The 14,314-nt window shown below is 40.0% G+C and overlaps 1 protein-coding gene across 3 annotated transcripts in view; it reads right to left on the reverse strand.

The window, feature by feature from the left end:
• Nucleotides 1–177, reverse strand: part of LOC126161447 (RNA-binding protein lark) — a 105,189-nt gene extending 105,012 nt beyond the window's left edge. For all 3 annotated transcript variants that reach the window (XM_049917263.1, XM_049917262.1, XM_049917264.1), the window contains exon 1: nucleotides 37–177. The gene's annotated coding sequence lies outside the window, so the exon portion shown is untranslated. The remainder of the gene's footprint in view (nucleotides 1–36) is intronic.
• Between the last annotated feature and the right edge of the window lie 14,137 nt (nucleotides 178–14,314).

A 14,314-nucleotide genomic window follows, 5' to 3' on the forward strand; every position in this document is an offset into this window, starting at 1 on the left:
ACATAAATATACAATTCCATATACAGAAACAGTTACCAGCTTAAGAGACGCTAATACTCGGCAATATTTGAGTATCAGACCCAAACAAGACGATGCCGCAATGGCGCTTCCTCCTTCCACTACGTACAAGACACCAGAGGAGAAAATGGCGTAGTGACGACAGACAGCGTTCATCAATTTGAGCCAAAGATAAACTACAATCGAAGAGAAATATCCACACGAAACCAACTGCACATTAATACGCACCACGTAGAAACCATCTGAGCAGTTCTATTGACTGAATTGTTTCTAACAAAAAGGCAACAAAATAAAAAGGACGTAAAAACTATATAAATGGCCAAGAGACAGGCAGTTTTCACACATTAATTTACTCTGAGAGAGACGCAGGGCGACCAAGACGACTAGCGAAACTAAGACAAATTCATACTTGCCATTACGTCACGCTAAGTCATGTCAAAACATTCAACAATGGGCTAACTGTACAATCTCGGGTTAAATCCAGTGGTAGCTAACCGAGGAATAGATACATTCTTCTGCAATCTCTCGGACAGGCAGTCTTCGACTGACACACACAATGTCGCGGACGTTCCTAACATGAGCGTCGTCGGTAGACGTGGTAGAGGGTACTGAACGAGGGTCTGGTTATTTTTAAACTGTATGAACCATTCGTAAGACTGAGTGCGGCTTAAGAACTAATCACTGTAGTATTCTTGCATTGTTTGATGCGTCTCTGTAAAGGCTTTCTTGAGATTCATGCAAGATTTAATGCAAACGCGTTGTTCCTCTAGCTCTGCCATCTGAAATTCGCAAACTGTGCGATACAATGTTCTCCTGAATATAGCAATGAACAATAACTAATAGAGATACAACAATGAAACTTCCGGCAGTTACACATTTAACAGAGGCGTGTGCTGGGATGCCAACCGAATTCCGCCCCATCAAATCACTGGCGCGAAATTACGAATGGTCCAGAATTTTTTGAACAAATCTCGTATATCACACGAGAAACCCATCCAAAATACTACACGTAGCACCATCAAAGATACTACAAGTAGCACGTTTAAATAACACTTTGGAATGTCCCACTAAATCTTATCTACAGTAGAATTTATCCCTCTCTTTCGCATATAACGGAATTAGTTATTTTATCCCTACCTCCACGCACCAAGAGTCGTGTAGCCAAATGTCGACAATCTCCTTGCACTGAATAGTGCCTCCATACACCTTACATCTTAAATTACCCCTTACACAAAACAGAATTTACCCCCCCCCCCCCCCCAAATTGCTTAAACTAAACATGATAATACACTTATTTACACATCACATTCTTCTTCTACAAGGTGCTGCTTATATTTATCCTGCCTGTGTATCCTTTGAATCTCACTTTTTTGCGTTTTTTCGACCGCTGGAACGCGAAGCCTCTTCCCTCATTCACCAACAGACGCTAACGTTTACCGATAAACTTTGTGACTATTGTTGGCACATCAATTTTTGGTTCAAGAAAGGCACATTTTCTTTCTTCATCAACATCGGTCATTTCACTTACAGACTGCTCATTTTTAATGTTGCCCTTCTCTGAACATTGTTCTCTCAAAATATCATTTTCATATCCTTTCCTTTCTCCTCCATATCTTTTATACAAATTGCAACATTAGACGAACCCTCAATTTCAGTATCGCCATCAAACAATTCATTAAACACTTCCTTTGCCTGGTTTTGTCTTTCCTCCTATCAATACCTAATACTTTATATTTCTGCTGTATCCACCAGTGAGGTAGTAATGACTTCAAAATTTTCCTATATAATTTCCAATCAGTTATAGAGTAGTCATTTTATTCCTTGCTGTACCATTCAGCCCTAACATCACCACCTAAACAAACATGTCCCCCATTATCCATTTCTATATTCTCCCAATCCACCTCTAAATCATCTCTGGCTTTAAATAATCCTCAAAATTCTTTGGCTTATCATCCTTGTAAGCGTCAGATATACTGTTCCCTTCCTCTGAACTAATGATACCAGTAGCTTCAACAATCTCTCAATTAACCACACAGCTTAAAGTCTCTTTACTCTTAAACAAATCCACACTTATTTTCACTGAATCAATAGAAACTTTATCACACTTTAAGTCCATTAACATCTGCCAATAACTCATAAGATTCATTGTATAAAACATCCATTATATCTGTCGATACATTATAGAAATCATCACCAATAAATTCGTCAACCTCCCCCGATACACCACTCAAACTGCCATTACCACATCAAACCACATATTAATTCACATTTCACTCGAATTGCGCCAAACTCGGAACTCCCTCTGTATCCATAACATTTTCTCTCCTCTCAGATTTCTCTAACACTTTGCGTTCTGATCAACTACCTAACACATTATTTTCCCATTCGTCCTTTCACATCCACTCATAACTTATACTTTCATCAAGAGTCACTGGTACACTTCCACCAACAGTAATACATGCACAGACTCCTTCCTCTGAGGTATCTAAATCAGTAGCCTCAACTTGCGCAACTTGACCCTCTCAAATATCACCTTTGCATCCCTTTAACAATAAATCATCCACTTCCACGCACTCATAATGAAATTCGTCGCCAGCCGACGAGACTATTGTTATGATTCCTTCACAAAAAGCTTCACATTCTTCCATTGATATACCACAAAATTCATCTTCAGCTGATGAGACTACTGCTTCACTGCCTTCACAGATAGCTGCAACTAATTTCTCCAATACAAAATTATTTTCATTACCTTAATGTACATTGTTGTTTCTGTTACTACTGACTAGTACCTGTTGGAATTTGTCATACATTCTACCTTCACTAAATTCAGATCCACTCCTGTCTCTCTTTTTTTTATTACAGAATATGTCAATAAACATACACTCATTCCATCAGTAGCAGTGGGACAACTGGGAGAATGGCCCCCTCAACATTATTCCCAAATTTATTCAGGATAGCAGCAACATTGCAATGACTTCATGGTTGGAAGTTCAAATTTTGTTGGGAAAATAGGTGAATTGGGCTACCTCCTCTAACCTAATCCCCTCCCCTCCCCCTTCCCTCCCCCTCTCCACGGAAATGATGGGACATTCAAATTTTGGAAGTAAAAAGGTCACTTGGGCTACCTGCACTAACCTAAGAAAGCGTTGGGAAAAGTTTGGTGGGAAAATAGGTCAATTGGGCTACCTCGACTAACATAAGACATCTGACCACCACCTCGTCTTTGGAATTGGCAGGAAAAGGACTCAGCCTGAGTTGGGCTGCTGGATAGGATGGACATAAATCTTTATTTTGCATGGAGTGTTTATTTAAACAGTTGGAGTTCTCATAGGTAGTAGCTCCATCCAGTGTGTTCATCATGAGGTCTGTAATCCAACTGACCTAGTATACAGTATTCCAACCAGAGGGCGCTGTCGTCCAATGGCGGTCTGGGAAAAAATGGTGGGAAACGACTCTGTCTGTGTCCAGCTGCTGGAGAGAGGAAGGAGTGTACTTTTATTTATTTTTCAGTGCGAAGTTGGAACAATTTCTTTAGGGACGAATTTCAGGTAGTTTATTTATTACACTGATACAAAATGCTCGCCTTGGCGTTCTTGGGGTCACAGTAAATAGCCCATAGACCTGCAAACTACCAGAAAATCACTGAAATAATGCAGTACAATGATGTGCAGATACGAAAACAACTCGTAAATTGTCAAAATAATGCAAACAATTTCACTAATTGTAAACTGTCTAAATAATGCATTGGTCAGCCCATAGACATGTTCACAAAATAATGCAACAGACACTTTCACTACACATAGAATAGGAAAAATGATGCTTATATAACACTCTGCAAACACGCTGACAACGCTTAAACAGCCGAAAATAATGCAGTGCACAAACACTCATTGTAGGTGAAAACGCTTTCGAAATATCGTTAAGAAATTCAACCCCAATGTATCAGCGGAATGATCCCTACAGACGACCCCAGGCGCTCACGCCGGTGTGGCGCACTCATGCTAGTCCAACCCGTCCCACGTGCAAGACACCTCTGGCAGTGCCCACGTGTTTGCTTAGGCACCGTTGCTGGCGCAATGACACATAGCCGCGAGATTGTTACCTACCGACTCACCCTCGTAGGCGCAGCTAAAAGGTTGCCAGTGTTATACTGATGTCTCCTGCCAATGTAAATAACAGCCAAGTCTCCATCTGGATGCGTTATAGGAATCTTTTGGATCGCTTCCCAGAATAACACAGGATGCATTTTTCCCAGCAATCCTAACAGGACGGCCCTACCCACATACGAGATGCCTCTGGCCATGCACGTGTTTACCTAGCCACTGTGCATATTTGCGAGTCCACCGCTGGCCTAATTGCTGAGCGAGATGTTTCCCTAGTGACTCATCCGCGCGAGAACAGCTAAAAGGTTGTCAGTGTTATACTGACGTCTCACGTCTACATAAATAAGTGCCAAGTCTTCCTCTAGGAAATCGTGAAGTGTCACAGAAATAGTTAACGGTCGCTTTTGTTGTTGCTGTAGGAACTTTCGTGATGTCTCAGCTTGTCTGCATGGAAATTCTTCCCCTAAAATGACCTGTTCACAAAAATGGTCCAGAATAACACCAAATGCATCCTCCCTGATGGTCCTAGTGAGACATCCTGTGCTACGTTTCCTGGAAATCGTGATGTCCTGCTTTCAACATACGTCTCAGAAACGGTAAATTTTATCAGTGCGAAAAGCCTTCATCATGTATGTGCACATTTGTGAAAACACCATTAATCATAAAAGTATTCTTGTTTGGAAAGAGAGCACCGTCTAAGCATAGACACGAAAATCAGAAAAATTACGCAAATAGAATTCGAAGCACTGTCCTACAGAAGAGAAAAATGGTTGGAATTTTCTGTGTCCTACAGCCGCTGGAGATGTCCTAATGTCACAATGGTGGATGGGGGACAGCATCCAACCACAATATATAGCCCCATAGGCTCCTTTATCCCAGCACAAAGGATGTCTTGTGACTGAATGGATCATTCTGATTGGCTCTTACTGAATTTAGCCGCCAAATTACTGATGGTGCACGTGTGAGGGCACTGTCTGTCTTGTTTTTCTGCAGATGAGACTTTCAGCGGCAAAACTACTTTTGTACAGATCTCCATAGTGCACTGATAGTTAAATCCTGAAAAAGTGGTCTACAGATCGTCAAATACGGTAAGATACTTCCTCAATTACACCGCTCTGCCACTGAAGACGGAAGTTTGAATATTTCTGCGTGAAACCGATCTCCAATCCGGCTATATATCACCACATACCGTTTCTGCTTAGTAAACACACAATTCGTATCCTGCACCATACAAAATCACCACTTCTGCATCCTGCATATAGCTATCGACCATCAGACACTAGTCCAAGTACCGCGAAGACTGTTGTACAAAGACTGGGTGGGTTCCCCTTGGTACAAAGGCGTTGCTGTTTCTGGCCCCGACCTGCTTGCTTGCTTACTACACCCATCTACAGACTCTGGGATTACAAGAACATATGTATTTTCACATGGTTTGCCAGAATGTCATATCATTTTCCTGATTCTTCCCGATGTCAAGCACATCGCAATATCGCTTGCATAGTAGTCTCGCTTGCGCAGTATAATTGTTTCTCTAGTAGCGGGATGGAGCATGCTGTAAACCACTAACTAGAAACTTATCCCATCTGCAAAGACCTGTATGTGAAAACTCGAAAAAAATGGAGGAAACTGGTATTTCCACTCGCGAATACCAATATCGGTGATATAACATACCTATAATTTACAAAGTCAACTAAGGTGCTTCTCATGTCTAGAGAACCAGCAAACGTGTCTTCCACGCGTCTTTCACTGCTAGATGCACACACCACAAATAAAGGCGGGAAATGTGCTGCAGTCAACTGGACAATTTACATGTGAGGGAATAACAATCCAGCACAAACACATGTCCATATTGAATCTTAACAAATTTCCACAAGTAACACACTCGATCACGAAGGCTGTCCAACATATACTGAGCATTAGTAAATATACAGGTATTGACCCATTGCACAGACCTGTGTAAAGTAGCATCGCCTGTAGGAGGATGACTGTATCCCACAGACTATACTGTATGTCACAAGAGACGGTCCCTGTGACTCTGTGTCATTGTTTGAAACATTGTTTTTTTTCTGCTGTAACACGCTTTGTACACTACTGTACATTTTTTTACACACACACACATACACAGGATGGTTTTAAATAAAAGACAGTCACAACATAAGGAAACTGGAAGAGTTTTGCGGCATTGTGGAGCGTTTACAAACTGCTGTCTAAAGTTGATTGACAGCCTCTACATTTAAACTCATGTGTCACAGTGATGGAATTGCTAATAGCTCTCTGTTCCATTTCGATTGATTCCTCATATTGCAGACATGTACACATTCACTGTTTCGGTGCTAGCCATCTCCAGCAGGTGTTGCCCCTCCACCAAGACTCTTTCCCCTTATCAAACAAGCGATGTCAGTCAGTCATTACATGGTAATCAACAGCGAACCAGTGGACAGATGGGATGGTAAAGATACAATTGATGTACTGTAATAATAAGCATCACAGTTGATAGTGCGAACAATTCTAGCAATTTTACAGTAATTTCAACATTGACCAATGATGCAACAGCATGCTTCCCAATTTCAGTATCATCTCTAAACCACCCTCCTCTACTTTGCGAGTACCATTGTGCATGTAGATAGGTGACTGCAGTATGTCCATTCATTGTTAATTCTCGAATATATACATCATCAAATTGTACCAGACAGCAATCTACATATTTCTAGCACCTTGAGCATAGTGTGTAATTTATGACACAGGGCATTCTCGCATTCTTAGGATAAAGTTGGAGACTGAAAGATCCCCTCGCACTGTCTTTGACCAACCCACCCTGCAGCACTGGTACCAATTTAATCTCCAGCTGGCCAGAAGTAGACTGCTACTATCCACGTCCTGTGAATGAATGGAGCTTTCTGAGTTTGCACCCATCCAAGTGAACAAGATTTTTCCAGATGTGCACATGTCGAGGAGGTTAGCACCCCCTGTCTGTGTATAGTAGCAGATTTGAAAGTGTTGAGATGTAATAACAGATGGTTAAGAAGAACAAGAAGTGGGTGGATCTTATGATAAGCAGGTAGTTTTTATGCACGATAGAGCTCCAGAAGGATGTTGTTCGAAGCTTTTTAAGTAAATCAACTATGCTATCAATTTTAAAGTATTACTCTAGTGTCTGGGATTAGTACCAATAGAGTATTGGTAAGAGAGAACATAAACACATGCACTCCTAAGGCTACACAGTTCTGCACTCAAAATAGGCTATAATGTTAGGTCGCTTTAGTTTCTGACCTATCATTCATGTGGAATGCAGTGCTGATAATATTCCAGTGTAAGAAATATATTTCCAGCGAATGACATATATCCTTCTTGCACGTTTCTCTACAATAAACTATGGTAAAAACTGTAAAATGAAAAATCTATTTCCTTAAAATATCGATTCTGTGTGATATATGCACAATATAACTTTCCAGAGATGTTTAGCGTCCACTGTTCACATCCGATCACGGTTCAGAAATTATACTATGCCCGCATCAGTCCTATATAAAATGGTCCTTAGTAATGGACAATACCTCTTACAAGGAAGCATACAAACGCATAGCAGCGGCATTTGACATGTGAAATTACACGTCATGCCGCCACTAACTCTGTAAACAGCACATCTGTCTAGCAGATGCATGTACGGGAATCGCAGTGCCTCACAAACATCTGTCGCTAACTTAGAATCACTTTAGTTATGAAACTGTAGTCTTGATTTTGTACCCAAGAAGCGACAGGGGAATTGAGTACATCGCATAAATCTTCGTTCGTTTAGAGGAATGTGTCAAAACAGGATGGTCACATTTCCTCATACATGAGATGGAAGTCCTCTGTTGGCTGAGACACTGCTCTAAATCACACACAGAACATGCAGTTGATTATGAGTCGAACGCAGGCTATGTGACACAACTGATGCATCCTGACAGAACATCGGCAAAAAATGGTCAAATGACCTGCAGCAACATCTCTCTCCCCCCCTCTCTCTCTAGAATGCATCATCAGTCTACCACTAAATCGTACCTTGTTACAACTCTAGCTCAACCGATCACTCCATCCACTCTCTGTCATCCTGTAATGCATGTGCGGGTAAGTTTAGAGGCAGATGGTTCTCTATTTTCCTGGAAAGTGTCAAATACAGTAGTAAATTCGCGCATATCACTGTTACCTCAACAGACATACAGTAGGACGTTGCCTCGATGGAAAGAAAAAAATACTGTTTCGATGTTTCCCATCGCTTCCATATCAACGTTTTCCCGGATTCCTCTTGCTGTCGTGTACTCGTTCCCATGCACAAGAACTGTTCTGCACCAGCCAGAAGAAACTTAAGTACTTCCTCAATTTCCCCACATTTTGGTGTATTTTCCCTCAATTTTACGTATTTTCTGTCATTTTTCGTTATTCTCTCGATATTATGTGACTTCTACCTATGTGATCATGACATCACTTCACGTTCCGTGTTCTAAAATTGCTTGTAAATGTAGTGCAGCTGCCAACACCCAGCACAAATGCACTATTTTTCTGGTCGAGCGGCATAGGATAGCAGTGTATTGGATTGCATCCAGTCACCTCCACCCACATATTCTACATTTGCAGTGCGTTTACTCTATTTTCTGTATACTGTGTATGTGCTTGTGTCATGAATGGCTGCGTTAGTTTAGTGGAGGTAGCCCAACTGACCTATTTTCCGGCCAAAATTTGAAGTTGACATGACATCACTGCGATGTTGCCACTTCTATCGCCGCCATTTATCGCCGCCATCGTGGAACCGATCGTGACTACCTATTTCAATATCCGAGTGTCTCATTCAATGCAGACGCACTTCCATTGCTGACTGACAACTGTCGAGCCAATTGTCGAGTTGTGATGCGCCGGTCGGCAAGATTCAGCATGTCTGGAGCAGTGGATGTGACAGGACGTCCCGAGCGTGACTGATCATGGAGATCTGTTTCTGCATGTCCTGAACTGTAACTTTCTTTACCTATCACCCAACTGTACTCCTATGAACTGCAGCAACGCCATACACTGCACACCAACGTTTATGGGCGTTCACTAGGGTTTCTTTTTCTGCACACAAGAATTCAATAACAGCATGCTGCTTGTAATGTGAGTCGTATGTTGACGACATTTTGACGTAGTATTACGGATCTGCCACCTGCCAGAACGGTTAGAAACTTCACCGGCGCACAAAACAAACATCAAACGTGAAGCGCCAACAAGGACGTCTGTCTGAGTATGTACATGGCTTCTTACGAAAATGTGGGGCATTACTTGTTGAATGACCCTTGTATGTACATCCACTTAGCCAATTCACGAGCTTAAAATCCCTACATTGTGTTTGAAACTTGGTCCATTTAGAAACTTATTCTGAAGTCGCCTTTGTTTCGCTTCACTCCAGAATTCGCTCAGGAAACAATTCTCAAATACTTCATAGGTATTACATGAAGCACTCACTGCATTTGCCCATTGCCCATATTGTGTATTGCCCTTAAGAGGTCTTTTAGTGAACTTCATCTTTGTCTCCCTCGACATTCCTCTCACAAAACAATCTTTACGCGTAGCAAGAATATCAACTGGATGGTACTTTCCATCATTTGCAAAACACTTCGTTGTTCCTGAATTAATCCATGAAACACATATCACATTAGAAGCTTGATTCACCACTAAAGTATTTAATTCTGCTCTCACATCTTTAAAGCGCTGTTCATTCTGCACAGCTTCTTTATTTAATCTTGATTCAGAATGTTCTTTATTTTTAAGTCCCTACTTTTAATATTGTGCTACTCTACCTGACAAACTGTTGATAGACTTCGTGGTCACTTCCTCAAGTACATTTTGCCCCTGCACACAGATTTTCACTGCACCAGCCAATTCATCCTGTATCTTTTTCAACTTGTCCCCATAACCTTTTCTACAGTGTCGTCTACCTCCTCAGAAGTTTAGTTTACATATATCATTAGAGCTTCTAATATTGAATCAATCATCCCTTCTATATCTAATTTAATTTTATTCATCTGAGCTTTTACTGTTTTTGCTATATTTGTCTGTTCTGAACCTATATCTATTTTTATTGAACCTCTCTCTGTACCCAACAGCATAATTTTAGAGTTCAAATTAGTCAGAATTTCCGTTAACCATGCCATTGAATCATTCACAATTACCTATCCCTTCTCTGATTTCGGATTATCTGCCCCACTAATATTTTCTCTACCAATACTACCACATTCAAATTTAGTACTAACTGGTCCACTCACATTATCTGAATCAAAAGCGCTTGTGACTGCTTAATCATTGGAAGCACCATCACTGCTTTTGACTGTGCGTGTTCACATATATTAACACTGTCTGTGCATCGACATAACTTATTGGTCATGCTGACTGCTTCTGCTGTACTGCTGCTGCTCTAACTGCTGGTGCTGATGAAGTCTAAGTTGCCACTAGTGACCTGCATTGCTGTAACTGCCACTGCCGCTATGCCGCCATTGAAGTCTCCACTGCTGCTGGCTGCTGCAGACTCAAACTCAGCACGCCTTGGCATAGCTTTAATATTTCTTGAAGTCTCATGACGAACTAACCCACAACTATTTTTCTACCGATTCACAAGCATACTGCTGTAAAACCTTATGCCACACCTCCCCCCCCCCCCCCCATGCAAACTATCATACAATAGAACTGGGATGTGGATCGCAGAATATTGTAAGGTGTTAGAATTACAGTTGAAATTTAAAGAGATTAAACACATATCCCAGACGAGAAAAACCGAATTACGACGTCAAGTATCAGTTACTGGTTGACTAGTTGCTCTTCTGAACAGCATGCTATATGAGTAACCCAGCTGAGACTTTGCCTGATACTGCTTGCACCTTAGGTACTGGGGTTAAACATGGCTCTGTCTAAAAATAATAGCTTGATGTAGTCGTGGGGTTGAGCCACACATGTCTGCTTACATGTCCCACATCAAATTACCTGCAAATAATAAACTGTAACTGTGATTCTGAGCACAAATAGTCTATGAAATGGCTAGAACTGTAAGTTAATAAAATACACATGAACATAAAATAAAAGATAAACGAATAATTTAATCAAAAGGGTTCTATTCTAATGTCTGTAATTGATGAAGATGTCGAAGGATTATGCTGAATGATGTTTATCCAAGAAAAGGTGCCTCAAATAAACTGGATGTGGTCATGCGATAATTAGTTAAAATTTAGACAGAAAATACCCTTGTCAAATGCAGTAAAGTTACGTTGACAGCGGTACGAGATTGGCCGCAAAATCCCCAAACTAAACAGTCATCAAAGACCAGTAAAAACTAAGTTCATTTCATGATCACAATACATGGAAGATTCACCAGCTCAAAATAGTTCAGAGTTCAACATGCAGATTCACAAATTAACTCATACGGTACAAAGAACAGTAACCTCTCGAAATATAAAGTCCTTATAGAATTTGAAGTAAGGTAGCGGCTGTTGACTTCCAGAAAGCGTTAGCTATATAACTGAATCACACACATTACTCTAGACTTGTCTTCCTTCATCCTAAACACGCCACAAAGAGTCCAGAATCGCTCTCTTGAGATCTTCTCTCGAAATGCTAGTCTTCACTTAACTCCAGTAGAGTTCTGCCAAAGCAATATTTAAATAAAAGAAATGTGTGCATTCGGTTACACTTAGATCATTTACAATTGTAAGTAATAGTTGGTTCTTAAATAAACAACCAAGTATTCTTGAGACAGTGTGCTCACATTAAATGACTACAGATTATCGCTAAATATTATTAAACAATTATTTATGTCACCTTGTCAGAGATATCTTTTAGTGTTCTTTTCAGTTGTGGTGTCCGCTAATACATGAGACTGCCCACATTTAAATTAGTACAAATCTTTAATAGCACATGCAATCAACATTTAAATAAAATTAGTGGTGCAATAGTGAACAATTCATGAAATAAAAACACAAGACTGACAAAATGTGAGATATTCATGCTGCATTCATTTGCTGGGTAGATGTGGAGAATACAACGTTCTGACGAACATTTTCATACTGAAAAAGATGTAAAAGACATCGTAAATCAACAAATTAAATAGAAACAGATATGTAGCTTTTAGGGATGATAGCTGTAGTGCATTGCTGTCATCTGATATAACATTGTTAATTTAGAAGATCACTGTCAAACTGTTCATTTGCTGTCACATATTAGCTTGTGTAGTTTTATAAGTATTGAGATATGATTGTGTCACAGGATGTACCTAAGTTTTCTGAGATCACAAGTGTATTGAGATTTACATTAATATTTGATGTGAGTTATTGTCGAATCTCAAAGAGCTGTAACTTGGCCATCTATAAGATTACCTGACACTATGTCATTTCCTGGGGCAAATTCTACAGACAAGCAATGCGAACATCAGCCGATCAAATTCCCATCTGGGACGTACCCATTTCCAGCAATGTGTTCTTTGTCTCTGTACCTAGCTGGCTGGAAATATTCAACTATCCAGTCTGACCATATCGCTCCTGAGTCGTGGGCTTCTTCATGTTCAGCCATGCATCAAATTCACCCAACCTCATAGCAGTTCTATGAGACTGATTAGCTCACATGGATAGACATAAGGGTACAGAATGTTTATGTAGTGATACATTTTTGGGTACTGTCATTGATAGTAAGTGACCTTGGGATCCATGCATTAAGTATGTTAGTGCAATGTTATCTAGAGTAGTGTAGTTGCTAAGAAAGCTTTGGTTTATGTTAAGATCAGCCTATTTTGTTTTCTTTCACAGTGTTTATCCTATGGGCTTTGAGTTTTGGGTAAGCACCTAAGTTCAGGATATTTTGGTACTTCAAAAGACAGATATTAGGATTATCATAAACTCAGAAAAATTTGCTCACTGCAGACCAATTTTAATTGACCTAAAGTGTTAGCTGTAATAAACATGTACATTTACACTGTTACCTTGTACAAAAATAATAACTCATCAGAATACCATCTTAGAGAGCATTTATACTGTTGGGTCACTAGAAATAATGGGGTTGTTAGCTATCTAAATCACTGAACATTATGAAGTGGTGTTTACAATAAATGTTCTAAAATTGCCTCCAGAGTGGGAAGAAGCTCCATTTGACTTAAGCACAAATTGTACAGCTGGCTATCCATTAATCCTTTTTACTCAGTTGCAGTGGTAATTCTTTGGAGAGCGTACCACAATTTTTCTAACGTTGTTAATACATCACACTTCGTACAAATTGTTTTAGAATATATACTGTACTTTATTGGAAATTTATTGTAGTTTTAGCTTTTGTGAACTAATGTTTTTGTGTATATACTGTATCTTTAGATATATTTTTGTGACTTGATGTTGCCTATCGCTCTAATAGTTGAACTATAGTAAAATTTTATTTATATATTTATTTACTGACCGTTTTGTCATGACACATCAAGTTCAGGTTCATTGGGAAGAAGTTTTTGACGCTGTCATCGTCTGCTAACATCGGAAGTTAATCTATTTTTGCAGGACTCACTACATCTACATCTACATGGATACTCTGCAAATCACATTGAAGTGCCTAGCAGAGGATTCATCGAACAACCTTCACAATAATTCTCTATTATTCCAGCCTTGTTCAGCGCAAGGAAAAAATGAACACCTATATTTTTTCTGTATGAGTTGTGATTTCCCTTTTTTTTATGGTGATCGTTTCTCGCTATATATATCGGCGTTAACAAAATATTTTCGCATTCGGAGGAGAAAGTTGCTGATTGAAATTTCATGAGAAGATTCTGCCACAACGAAAAACACCTTTGTTTTAACTATGTCCAACCCAAATCCTGCATCGTTTCAGTGACGCTCTTTCTCTACAACGCGATAATACAAAATGTCTTGCCCTTCTATGAAGTTTCTCGCTGAACTCCTAAGGATCCCACACTGCCCAGCAGTACTCTAGAAGAGCGCAGACAAGCATAGTGTAGGTAGTCTCCTCAGCAGATCTGCTACATTTGCTAAGTCTCCTGCCAATGCAATGCCGTCTTTGGTTAGTCTTCCCTATAACATTTTATTTGTGTTCCTTGCAGTTCAAGTTGTTCGTAATTGTCATTCCTGGGTATTTAGTTGAATTTAAGGCCCTTAGATTTGACTGATTCATCGTGTAACAGAAGTTTAACATATTTCTTTTAGAACTCATGT

This window comes from Schistocerca cancellata, chromosome 2 (assembly GCF_023864275.1).
Source record: "Schistocerca cancellata isolate TAMUIC-IGC-003103 chromosome 2, iqSchCanc2.1, whole genome shotgun sequence".
Taxonomy (NCBI): domain Eukaryota; kingdom Metazoa; phylum Arthropoda; class Insecta; order Orthoptera; family Acrididae; genus Schistocerca; species Schistocerca cancellata.